General features: G+C 37.6%; 1 pseudogene; it reads right to left on the reverse strand.

Annotated features, from left to right (window-relative positions):
- Window positions 1-858: 858 nt before the first annotated feature.
- Window positions 859-1782, reverse strand: LOC146854057 (olfactory receptor 5AR1-like; annotated as a pseudogene).
- Window positions 1783-10439: the final 8657 nt, after the last annotated feature.

Raw genomic sequence — 10439 nt, forward strand, 5'->3', positions numbered from 1 at the left:
GCTTGCCAAATCTGATTTAATGATAGCATTGCCCTTCTGTCACTTTGCTTGATACAATGTCAACACAATCCTTTGATGGTGGATCGCAGATATTCAAGTTTGTTGTGGAGTAAGGCATTGTACATAATGCAGAACAGATTAAACGTTATTCTGGCTTCTAATGACGATAAATAATTGGGGTGATGTGATGATAATGTTCGGTGCCAATTATACTTATGTAAGCAGTGTGTCAGTGCTTTGATGGGTATAAATGAGGCAGAATGAATGCCAGGCTGGTTGGGTAGTTGTTCTTCATGCACTTCGAAAAGAGCCAATTTCTGTTCAGACTTTGTAAACCGTTTGGTCTGTTTGGAAGGGTATGAGCTTTCTAAAAACAACTGACACGACTTGTGGTTTAGAGGCTAAATATTAAACATTAAAAGCCATAGATAGATGTCTGTGGCACTAATGCCAAGAAATTTCACCTCATATGTCACAAGTTCGAGAACCCACTCCTTTTTGACGTCACCTCAAACAGCACATGTTCAGTTTTTTTCTAGGTTCTATTTAACAAATTTAGCATACATCCAATCTTAATTCTTCTTCAACAAATTCTGTCGCATTCATACATTGAAAAATAGCCAGTCCTGCCTTTCACATCAGAGAGGTTTTATGAATAGTCACAACACAGGAGCCACGATTAAATGCTTTGCAACCATACAGAAATCAAGAGTAATCTAGATGCTCAGATCCATAAGGTAAACCGTTGTTTACAATCAGTCAAGAACAAGCCAAAGCACATGCAGGTTTCCAGCGCCTGCAGGAGTCGGTGATTATTAATGGTGTGAAAGACCTCAGTAGAATGACAAAACAGTTTGCCTAATAATGGACTAATTTTTTTAAGGCTCTTTTTACCTCATGATTTCTAAGACTGTAGATCATTGGATTTAACATAGGTATCACAACTGTGTAAAACAAGGACAGCCCTTTATTCTGAGTCATTGAAGAGCCGGTTTGCGATTGTAGATAAATGATGAAAATAGTTCCAAAGAACAAAGTCACAAGCGTAGAGTGAGAGGCACATGTCGAAAATGCCTTAAATCGTCCTTTCATAGATTGAATCCTTAGGATTGTAGAGATGATATAGCAGTAAGAGGTAGCAATTATTCCACATGATGCAATACCAACACAAGACGTAAACACAAAAATGACCACCTCATTATTGGAAATGTCTGTGCAGGACAGTTTCAGGAGTGGTGAGAAATCACAGAAAAAGTGATCAAGTACAGTAGAGCTACAGAAATAAAGACTAAAGGTAAGGGTGGTTTCCCCTACTGCATTAAGTAGACTCCAAAGATATTGGCAAACTACAAGATGAACTCAAGTTCTCGGATTCATTATAACTTGATAAAGTAATGGTTTACAAATGGCTACATACCGATCATATGCCATTACTCCCAACAGGATCATCTCAGAAATCCCACACACTGTGAAACAGAAGAGTTGTAAGGCATGAGCAGAAAACGCTATAGTCTTATGAACAGACAATAAGTTTACTAGCATATTAGGTGTAATTAATGTGGAATAAAAGAGATCAACACAGGAAATATTACAGAAGAAAAAATACATGGGCATGTGGAGTTTAGAATCAACCACTATCAATACACACATAAGAGAATTACCCAGCAGAGTTACAATATAAACCAAGGTGAAGACAAAAAAGAGTAACACTTGCAGCTCAGGATCATTGGCAATTCCCCAAAGGATGAATTCAGTCACTGAAGTGCGATTCAAACCTGTCATAACTTATTGTATGTAATGTTCTTAAATTGAAAAATCCGTGATGATCATTAATAGGAAAGAAAAAATGCTACACTGATAGTTTTTTCCTCATCCTTTTAAATTTCAAAAGTGAGAGCACACACATGTCCATCTGGATTAAAATCTTCCATGATAACAATCCAGATTGTGAACCGTAAAAAAGACAGAAGCACATATTTAATTTTGAATTAGTTATTTTGAAACAGAGAGCCGGCAATTTTATGAAATAGTCTGACATATTTTTACATAGCAAGCAATGTTCTGATTGGACTGTTGTATCTGAAACGGTACATTAGTCATGACTTTTAATTAAATAAAACATCTAAAATTAGAACAAAATGAAAATATTAAAACATCATGTAAGACCTGACAGCCTTATTGTAGCCTTCCTCACACGTTTTGCTTTCACCTCAACTGTTTTCTGAAATTCGTTTTTCTTAGCATTAGGACTCAAATGAAGATCTTCATATTAAGTCTCAGTTCCCCTCTTCCCCCACCCACCACCCACCACAAATTTCACCTCATTAAAAGGCAAAAAATCCAATTTTGAGGGCAACCCATAATACTCCTACTAGTTATCCCAATGTTTTGGGAATTTCCTCAGACAACTCTGAGCATTATAGGTCAGTTCCACCTGTATGGCACACCAGTCCATATCAGCATGCCATTGCTTCAACTTCAGCAGGTCAGGTTGTTTCCAAGATTGTGCTGTGTCTCTTTTGACCACCAGAACCCTATCACCCCGGGATTCCCCAAGGTTGCCCATAATATCCAACATTGCCAACTTCGTAGTCAGTTGGATTAAGGTATCCAGAATGGCTGAGAGGGTAGTGCTAATCCAGAATCAATAATGAGCAAACTGTGGGCTTTGCTAAAAAAGTGAAAGAAATCTGCAGTTGGGAATTGACAGCAGGCACATCTGGAGTGTGAATGGATACCTGCTTAAACTAGAATGTAGGTTTGGTGTAGGTATTGCTCTCTAAGAGCCCTATATTTCACCACTCAACCACCTCGAGTTCCCCAATCCATCCCTCCCATTTCTTTCAAATTGATTCCAATTTTCCAGCTATTGCTTCTAAGGGTACAGTAAAATGGGTAGATGCCCCCTTTTCTAAGTTGCCCCATCAATAACCTAGCCTCTACGGGAGTAGAATCCAATAACACTCAAGGGCGTGATGCAGCTGTAGCTATTTATGAAATTGGGTATGAGAGAGAGTAAAGTGTGTATGATGATCGGCTAAGGAGAACATGGTGGATATGTGCCACATGTTAGCCAATAGAGTGATCCCTATTAAGTCCCAACGGGGGAAACCCTCTAAATGTGCCAGCTGTCCCAACCAGCAGTCCCTCCAAAGGGGGGTCTGTTCAGTCAGGCATCCATCCCAGCCTGTGCCGAGCTCCTCTCCCCACCGAAAAGATTAATCTGGTAACCCCCGGAAGAGTGAGGGGGAGTGGTTGGCCATATAGATAGTGCATTACCCCATTGAGGCCAATGAAACATAGTTCAAGCTGGTAAGCTGGGTCATCCCAGCCACCCGTTATTCAGCCATTTATAATGAATAGATGGGATGCCCAGTTATGGAGGTAGATGTCCCCTGCTCCAACACCTCCATTGTAAGTAGAGCAGCAACATTTAATCTGGGCGATGCGAGGAGGACAGCCATGCCAAGGAAAGGATCATAATATCACTGCCACTTGTTGAGCCAGACTTTGAGCATGTGGAGTGGGACATTTTGTAGGATATACAGTAATCAGGGCAATATCATCATGTTTATCTGATTTTCTGCAGCCTTTTTAGTCCAATAGACATATCTGTGCCACACAATCCACACTCTAAGCATTTTGAAGTGAAGGAGCAATAGCAGTCAGGAGTAGGCTAGAGCTGAATGAGGTTGTTTTCCAAATCAAAACCAGTTAAAATAGGCATGTTTTAAAAAAAGATATATTTCATTAGATGCTGTCAGCATGAAAGTGAATAAAACTAGGTAGTGCGTTGGATGTCTTAGCAAGAAGTCCTATTATTCTTGTTGAAAAACGGAAATGTAATGCAGACATGGATATGCTTTTGAATCTGTGGAGAAAACCGCACCTGTGGTATCTCATTTGGCATGTTCCTTCTAGATTGTGCTGTGAACTTATGACCTACTGGTTCCGGTGGGTTGCTAGGTACACTGAACTAAGAGTGTATTGGGGGTGCGGGATGTTAAAGAGACAGAACATTTTTTAAATGGCAAATTTCCAGCTCAGGTCTATGTAATAAACTGTTGTGCAGTACGTACTCCTGCTTTTTTCACCATTACTCCTTGCTGATCGTGAAAACATTGTGAACAGGAGGAGACAGGAACCTCGTTTTAAAAGAGGGAAAGGGTTAACAGATGCTAACCATTCACAGGTGGAGATGCAGTAGTCTAAAATTAAAGACATGATTTCATTTGCTATCTTTTTTATGATTATAGAGTTGAAAGTTGAAGAAGTTGCCATTTTAGAGTTGCTTTCTATCAGAGTATTGTACGATTCTTGTGATTAGTTTTTACAAATCTTAACAATGTCAAAACTATTCACAAAGAGCTAAAACAACAATATAATCTATGAACTCAATTCACTGGTATACATATAACTTTTTGATTATTAAAAAAATGTACAATAAAAATAAAGATATATATATATTAAAAGTGCATCAACAGTGATGTAAATAAAAATATATCAGATGAACTGTATCTGGCAACACGTATGTGTTTAAGATGTTAGGACTGTTGAAAATTAGCATGAGCACTGCCTTTAAAAATTACAATGTTTTAAGGGCGAGATGTACAACAGATTTTATCGTGTGCAAACGGGTCTTAGACCCGTTTGCATACAATAAAAACCATGTGCCCATGTACAAACAGTATTTTGTGACTCGCAAATAAATTGCAACTCGCAAAATACTGTTTTGCGACACGGTATTTGGAAGGGGCGTTCCCTTCCAAATAGCGACTCCATAGCCATGTACAAAGGTTCGCAATACACTCGCAAATTGCCTCCTACTTCAAGTAGGTGGTAATGCATTCGCAAATGGGAAGGGGTACCCAGGGGAACCCTTCCCCTCTGCTAATGTATGCAAAATTATTTTTTAAGGTCAGGCAGTGGTCCCAGGGACCACTGCCTGCCCTGAAAAAATGAAATGAATATGTTTAATTTCTTTTCCTGTAAGGCAAACGGGCTGCAATTTTAAAAAAGCTGCTTTATTTAAAAGCAGCCCCAGACATGGTGGTCTTCTGAGTCCAGCAGACCACCATTCCTGGGAGGGCCAGCCATTCCCAATGGGGATGCAAAATGTGAGTAGCTCATTAATTTTCATGAGCCTTGCATTTTGCGACCCCATTGGGAATCGCAAACTGTATCCAAGACACTGTTGTACATGTCAAATAGCGAGTCGCAAATTGTGATTCACAAAAGCAACGCAATTTGTGAGTTGCTATTTGGCAGGTCGTACATATCGCCCTAAATGCCTAAACATTATGTGCCGAATAGGTTCATCAATATTATTTGCATTCTGGGAGTTTGTAGGGTCTAGTCACATTATATTAAATAAAAGACAAGAAAATGTTCTACGTCTGAATATAAATTATAAAGTAGTAATACTTGTTAGGTATATATTAGGAGGAGTTTGTCAATGTGGTTTTAAACTTACATGACCAATTTGCATATACTTAGATGGTGAGATATGGTTCTTTGTGGTTGCAGATAGTTAGATGAACGATGAGACTCTTGAGTTCACTTAAAGATGTAGAAAGCTATATATTTTAGTAAAGATGGCGTTAAGGTGTATATCTATGATGAAATCACATATATGTATACATATATGTTCTTTATGGCTGTTGTAAATTCCATGTATATGGGTGGTGTTTGTCTTTAAACATGGTATATTTAAAATTGAGGAGGGTTAGCAGTGCAGCTTGCTCTTGAGAGTTCTTGTGCTAGCTTCACTTGGTATGAAACCTTTCTTTGAGAAATGCTGAATATATGTTTTAAAGACACAAGAAATATTTGTGAAATCATGTAGGTATTCCTTTAAGAAAAGGTATTGTGCTTTGAAAAAGTGAGAATAGTTTTTTTCCTTTTTAGAAACTTACTGATGCATGAGCATGCTGAGTCAGAGAGCAAAGTATGCTCTTAGAGAGCCATGGATGCAATTACATATCAAGTGTGATCTCTAGACCTATTCAATCACCCAGACACTACACATGTACTCTTCTAATCATGCAGACACAAATTATGTACTCATTGAACTGCACAGGCAACACCCATGCATCTATCAGATCATCCAGATAGTCACAATATGGTCATGCGAATACACAGCCACTAATTATGCAGATATGGGACTACTAATGTAGTTCCTACACACTCAGGGAATAATGCAGGCACTACTTATATTCTGAGGGAATCATCTAGGCACTATCGATGCACTAATCCAATCATACAGGGTGTATTGTCTATTGTTGTACTCAACTACAAACACATGTATTTATAAGTTTTAGTGAGCAATATGTACTCTTTGAGAATCATGTGCTGAATTATATATTTAAACTGTCATGCACTGTTTGCATGTACTCAGAAGAATCTGAAAACTATAAGCTGTGTTACAGATTAATGTGCAGATTTTCATATGCAGTGTTTCTCAAAATATAAATCTGACACATCTAAGTAGAAAAGTACTCAAACACTAAATCAACCAGTGACACAGTGGTAGAGACGCACTGAAATAGCTCTTAAGTTGTGTTTTCAGATTTACAGTATTGATTCACTCTATGTACTTTTACACTTTGGTACTAGAGAATGGATAAAGTGTTTGTTTACTGTGTATAAGTGAGAAGTGAGATATGCTGCAGATGTTTTTTTAGGAGATGGTGCAGTAATATCAAAAGGTAACTAATAAATTAAGTTTTGTGTTTTGGTTTCGGTTTGGTAAATTGAAGTAAGTGCTTGTAGTTATGAGGCTAGGTTCATCTGTAGATTGAAAACTGCAACATAACATAATAACTGTTTTGTATTATTTGTAAACCAGAAATAAAATAGTTGGTATATTGGCTAAAATAAAAATTCAAATACACTTTTTTAATAGAACAATATCAGCTTAACTACAAACAGAATGCCTAAAAACGCTCAGAGGGAAAAGGAACAGAAGCAACTATAGTATCAATGCAGAACTGAGACAAAAACAGGGCAAAATGAAGAAAAAGTGGTGGAAGGAAATTGGGGCTACTGGTAAGAGGATAAAGTCATTTCTTCAAAATATATGTGGACATTCCTGAAGATTACTAAATAATGAAAATAAATTCAGACTATGAGAAAGAAGAACAGTGGACAAAATGTATATAACAAGAACAGGGAATAATGTAACAAAGATGGACACACCTTAACCAGGAGACAGAAGCAGTTTAAGGAAATCATATCCAGGATATGTCATAGTAGAGTAGTTATAAATCTACTGAGAACTGTGAAAAAGTATAGAAAAAGGAGACAGGCACTGAAACAGAAAGAACAAATTGATAGGGAAGTTGATACGGCCTTTGCTTTGAAGGTGCAGCTTTTAATTTTGATTAAAAAGAGAATGAAGACTCTTGACAAAATGGTGTTGTGCATGAGGTGACAAAACCAGAAAAAAAAATAGAAAAAACTTTCGCACAGTTTGTATTGGAGAATGCATACATACGTCTAGTACACAGGCTTTCTTTATTGAAGCAACTATGTCCATGATAATATATTACTTCAGGCTATTGATTTCAATGGACGATGTTATGAAAATGAATATTGGCACTCGTATAGTGAAAGAGGAGTTGGTACCTAAAAGTATAGAGCAAGTTATTGGAGAACAGGTACAAGAAAGGCGGAGTCAGGCACATGTATAGAAATGGAATTGTAGTAGGGTTTCTATTCTTTGACAGCAATCCATTGATATATTAAAGAAATTTCTACATATCTTTCCAAGACAAAGTTTAAAACAGAAAATAAGTACTTACAAGGATCGGACCCTTGCAAGATTAGAAAGCATGCAAATTTGCAGGGACACTTACTAGCTTGTTTATCAAACAAAGTGTGCCAAAGAACCTTTCATTATTTCAGGATGTTTGCTGTACACCACTCAACAATGCGAACTTTAGTTAGGAGTCTGTACTATGTGAAAACTCCTGCTTTATGTTTAGGAGAATAGGATAGAGCACTTTTCCATGATACTGTGGCAGACACACCAAAGGTTTGTGGTGATGTGCAGTTTCATTTCTTTGGTCCTGAGCACAATTCTAAGGAAAATGAAGAGTTGTTAAGAGGAGGAGTTGCAGAACAGGACACACATATAACAGTTGATAGTTTTGAAGAACAGTGTGGCCTAAATATGAGCATTTGTTTGTATATGTTATCGATGCATTCACTCAAAATTTTAAACACAGACTGTTGACTCATTTAAAAAGTGAAAAAGTAAATAATGATAACTTAGCTGTGTATTTATTTGTAGAGGAACGCTTTGACATGTCCAAATGACAAGTTATATGTAGGTAGTGTTAAAATAAATTAGAGGGGAAAAAAAACTGAACAAAACATAGATATTAGATAAGCATTTTGTAAGAAAAACTATGAAGGGCCAAAAGTAAAAAAAAACTCAACATTTATGATTCCTTGTGGACTGCTCTCCAGCACTCACTAAAACTCAACAATCACTGCAGGATGATGCCCTCCTGGTAAACTGTGGAGCCACGTGTTGAAGTCGAGATCAGACATCTGATGGGACTGTCTGCCCCAGTGTTGTTGTGGCTGCTATTGACGTTTAGGGTCCTTCAGCCTTGTGTTGCTTTCTTGCTGCTTTTACACTATTGCTTTGGTATGTTTTTAGATGGTAAAGCAAGGACGTAGTCTTGCAAGAATATTTTTTATTTGTCCCCCTTGTCAATGTCCTGCAACATATTGTGCATTGCTCAAACCTGCTCATTATGAACTTCTTAAAGAATGTTCAAGATAGGTAAATGCGTGTGTTCTTATTGTTTTAGTTGTGTTATCCAAAGGCATTCCTGTTTTTCCCGATTACTTGTTTTTCTGTTTTGTTTTTGAATTTTTCTTTTTTTTGTGGTTTTGTAAAGTTGTAAATTTTTTTTGTTCCTTTTTATGGAAACAAAAATAGCAACTTGGACAAGATGAGTTTGAAAAATGTGCACTGAGAAATATGCAAAAAACATGAAAGGGAAAACAATTAGCATGTATGATGTTTTGCAGCATTGTGAATAGCTTTAACACATGGCTCACCAGCAGTTATAACAACATTACAGTCCATGCAATAAGCGGCCATTCTTGAAAACTCCGGAGCCATATCTGTTGCATAAGTCTGTACTTCTGAAGGGACTTTCTGGCTGGGAATTGTTGTTGCTGCTACTCATGTAGTTGGTCCTCCAGCTTCCCTCTGCTTGATTGTAAGTGGGAGATGTTTTCTATGTTAGATTTTAAGGTGACAGAACATGGACATCATCCCACATGAATATTTTTTGTGTGACACTCTAGAGAGGGTCTTGTCAGAGATTGTGCATTGCAATAGTTTTGCAGCCATTTTTGATTCCCCATGAGTCTGTGTAACAATGGGTAGTTATTTTCTATTCGTGAGTTCAGATGTTGAAAGTTATTTTTTTAAATTGTTGTTTTTGTCAAATGTGTTGTTAAAATAATGTTATATCATTATGTTACTAAACAACTCACACTCTGTGTAAAATATGTTTATATATCTGTTTTACACTTTGCCAATTGTATTTGTGACTGCCGATGTTATTGCAACCTCCGGTGTTGCTGTGAAGAAGAAAAATGCATTTTAGATATAGTTATTTTGACAAATGGAGAAAATTAGTAAAGTTCAATTTGTATGTTACTAAATGGCTGCACTGAATCATTATGTAAATTAAGTATATATATGTGTTTTACACTTTTTAAAAACAAAGGTATTCGCAGTGTGTCCTTGGCAATTGCACTCATAGAATCACACAGGCACTACCTGTGCAATCATCAAGGATGTAATTTCTCTACCACTTTGCAAACGTACCTCCTGGGAGAATAATAGTTGGGGGATGAAGTGCCCTTGGCTACTGAGGTCTTCGGAAGCCACATCCCCTTTCTACACCACTCTTGGATGCTAAGGGACCTTGTGTTGGTGACTGTATAGGTGTGTGAATATGCTTTAGTATCTGTATCAGTAAGTCAGTGAGTTTGTGTAACTGTATGGATGAGTAAGTGGCTCTGTGATTTACTGTATGGGTGAATAGGTGTGTGACTAACTCTATGGGTGACTGTGAGTGGCTGTATGAGTGGATATATCAGTGGTTGTATTAGTGAGTGAGCTGGTGTGTGAGTGCCTGTATGGTGAGTGAGTGGTTATGTGTGTTAGTCCATGAATCAGTGACTAGCTGTGTAAGTACTCGTGCTGGTGTGTGAATGGGTTTGAGAATGATAGTTGAAAGTTGGAGTGGGTTAATGAAAGATTATATTTGGGTGTGAGTGAGAGCATCAGAGATTCTGTAGATGATGTCATCAGTGATGTCACTGACCATGTCATGAGTGATACAATATATGAGGTCATAAGCAGTGCATTGCAGGGGCATGAGTTATCGTTAGCCCAGCCAATTATA

This window comes from Triturus cristatus, chromosome 4_1 (assembly GCF_964204655.1).
Source record: "Triturus cristatus chromosome 4_1, aTriCri1.1, whole genome shotgun sequence".
Taxonomy (NCBI): Eukaryota; Metazoa; Chordata; class Amphibia; order Caudata; family Salamandridae; genus Triturus; species Triturus cristatus.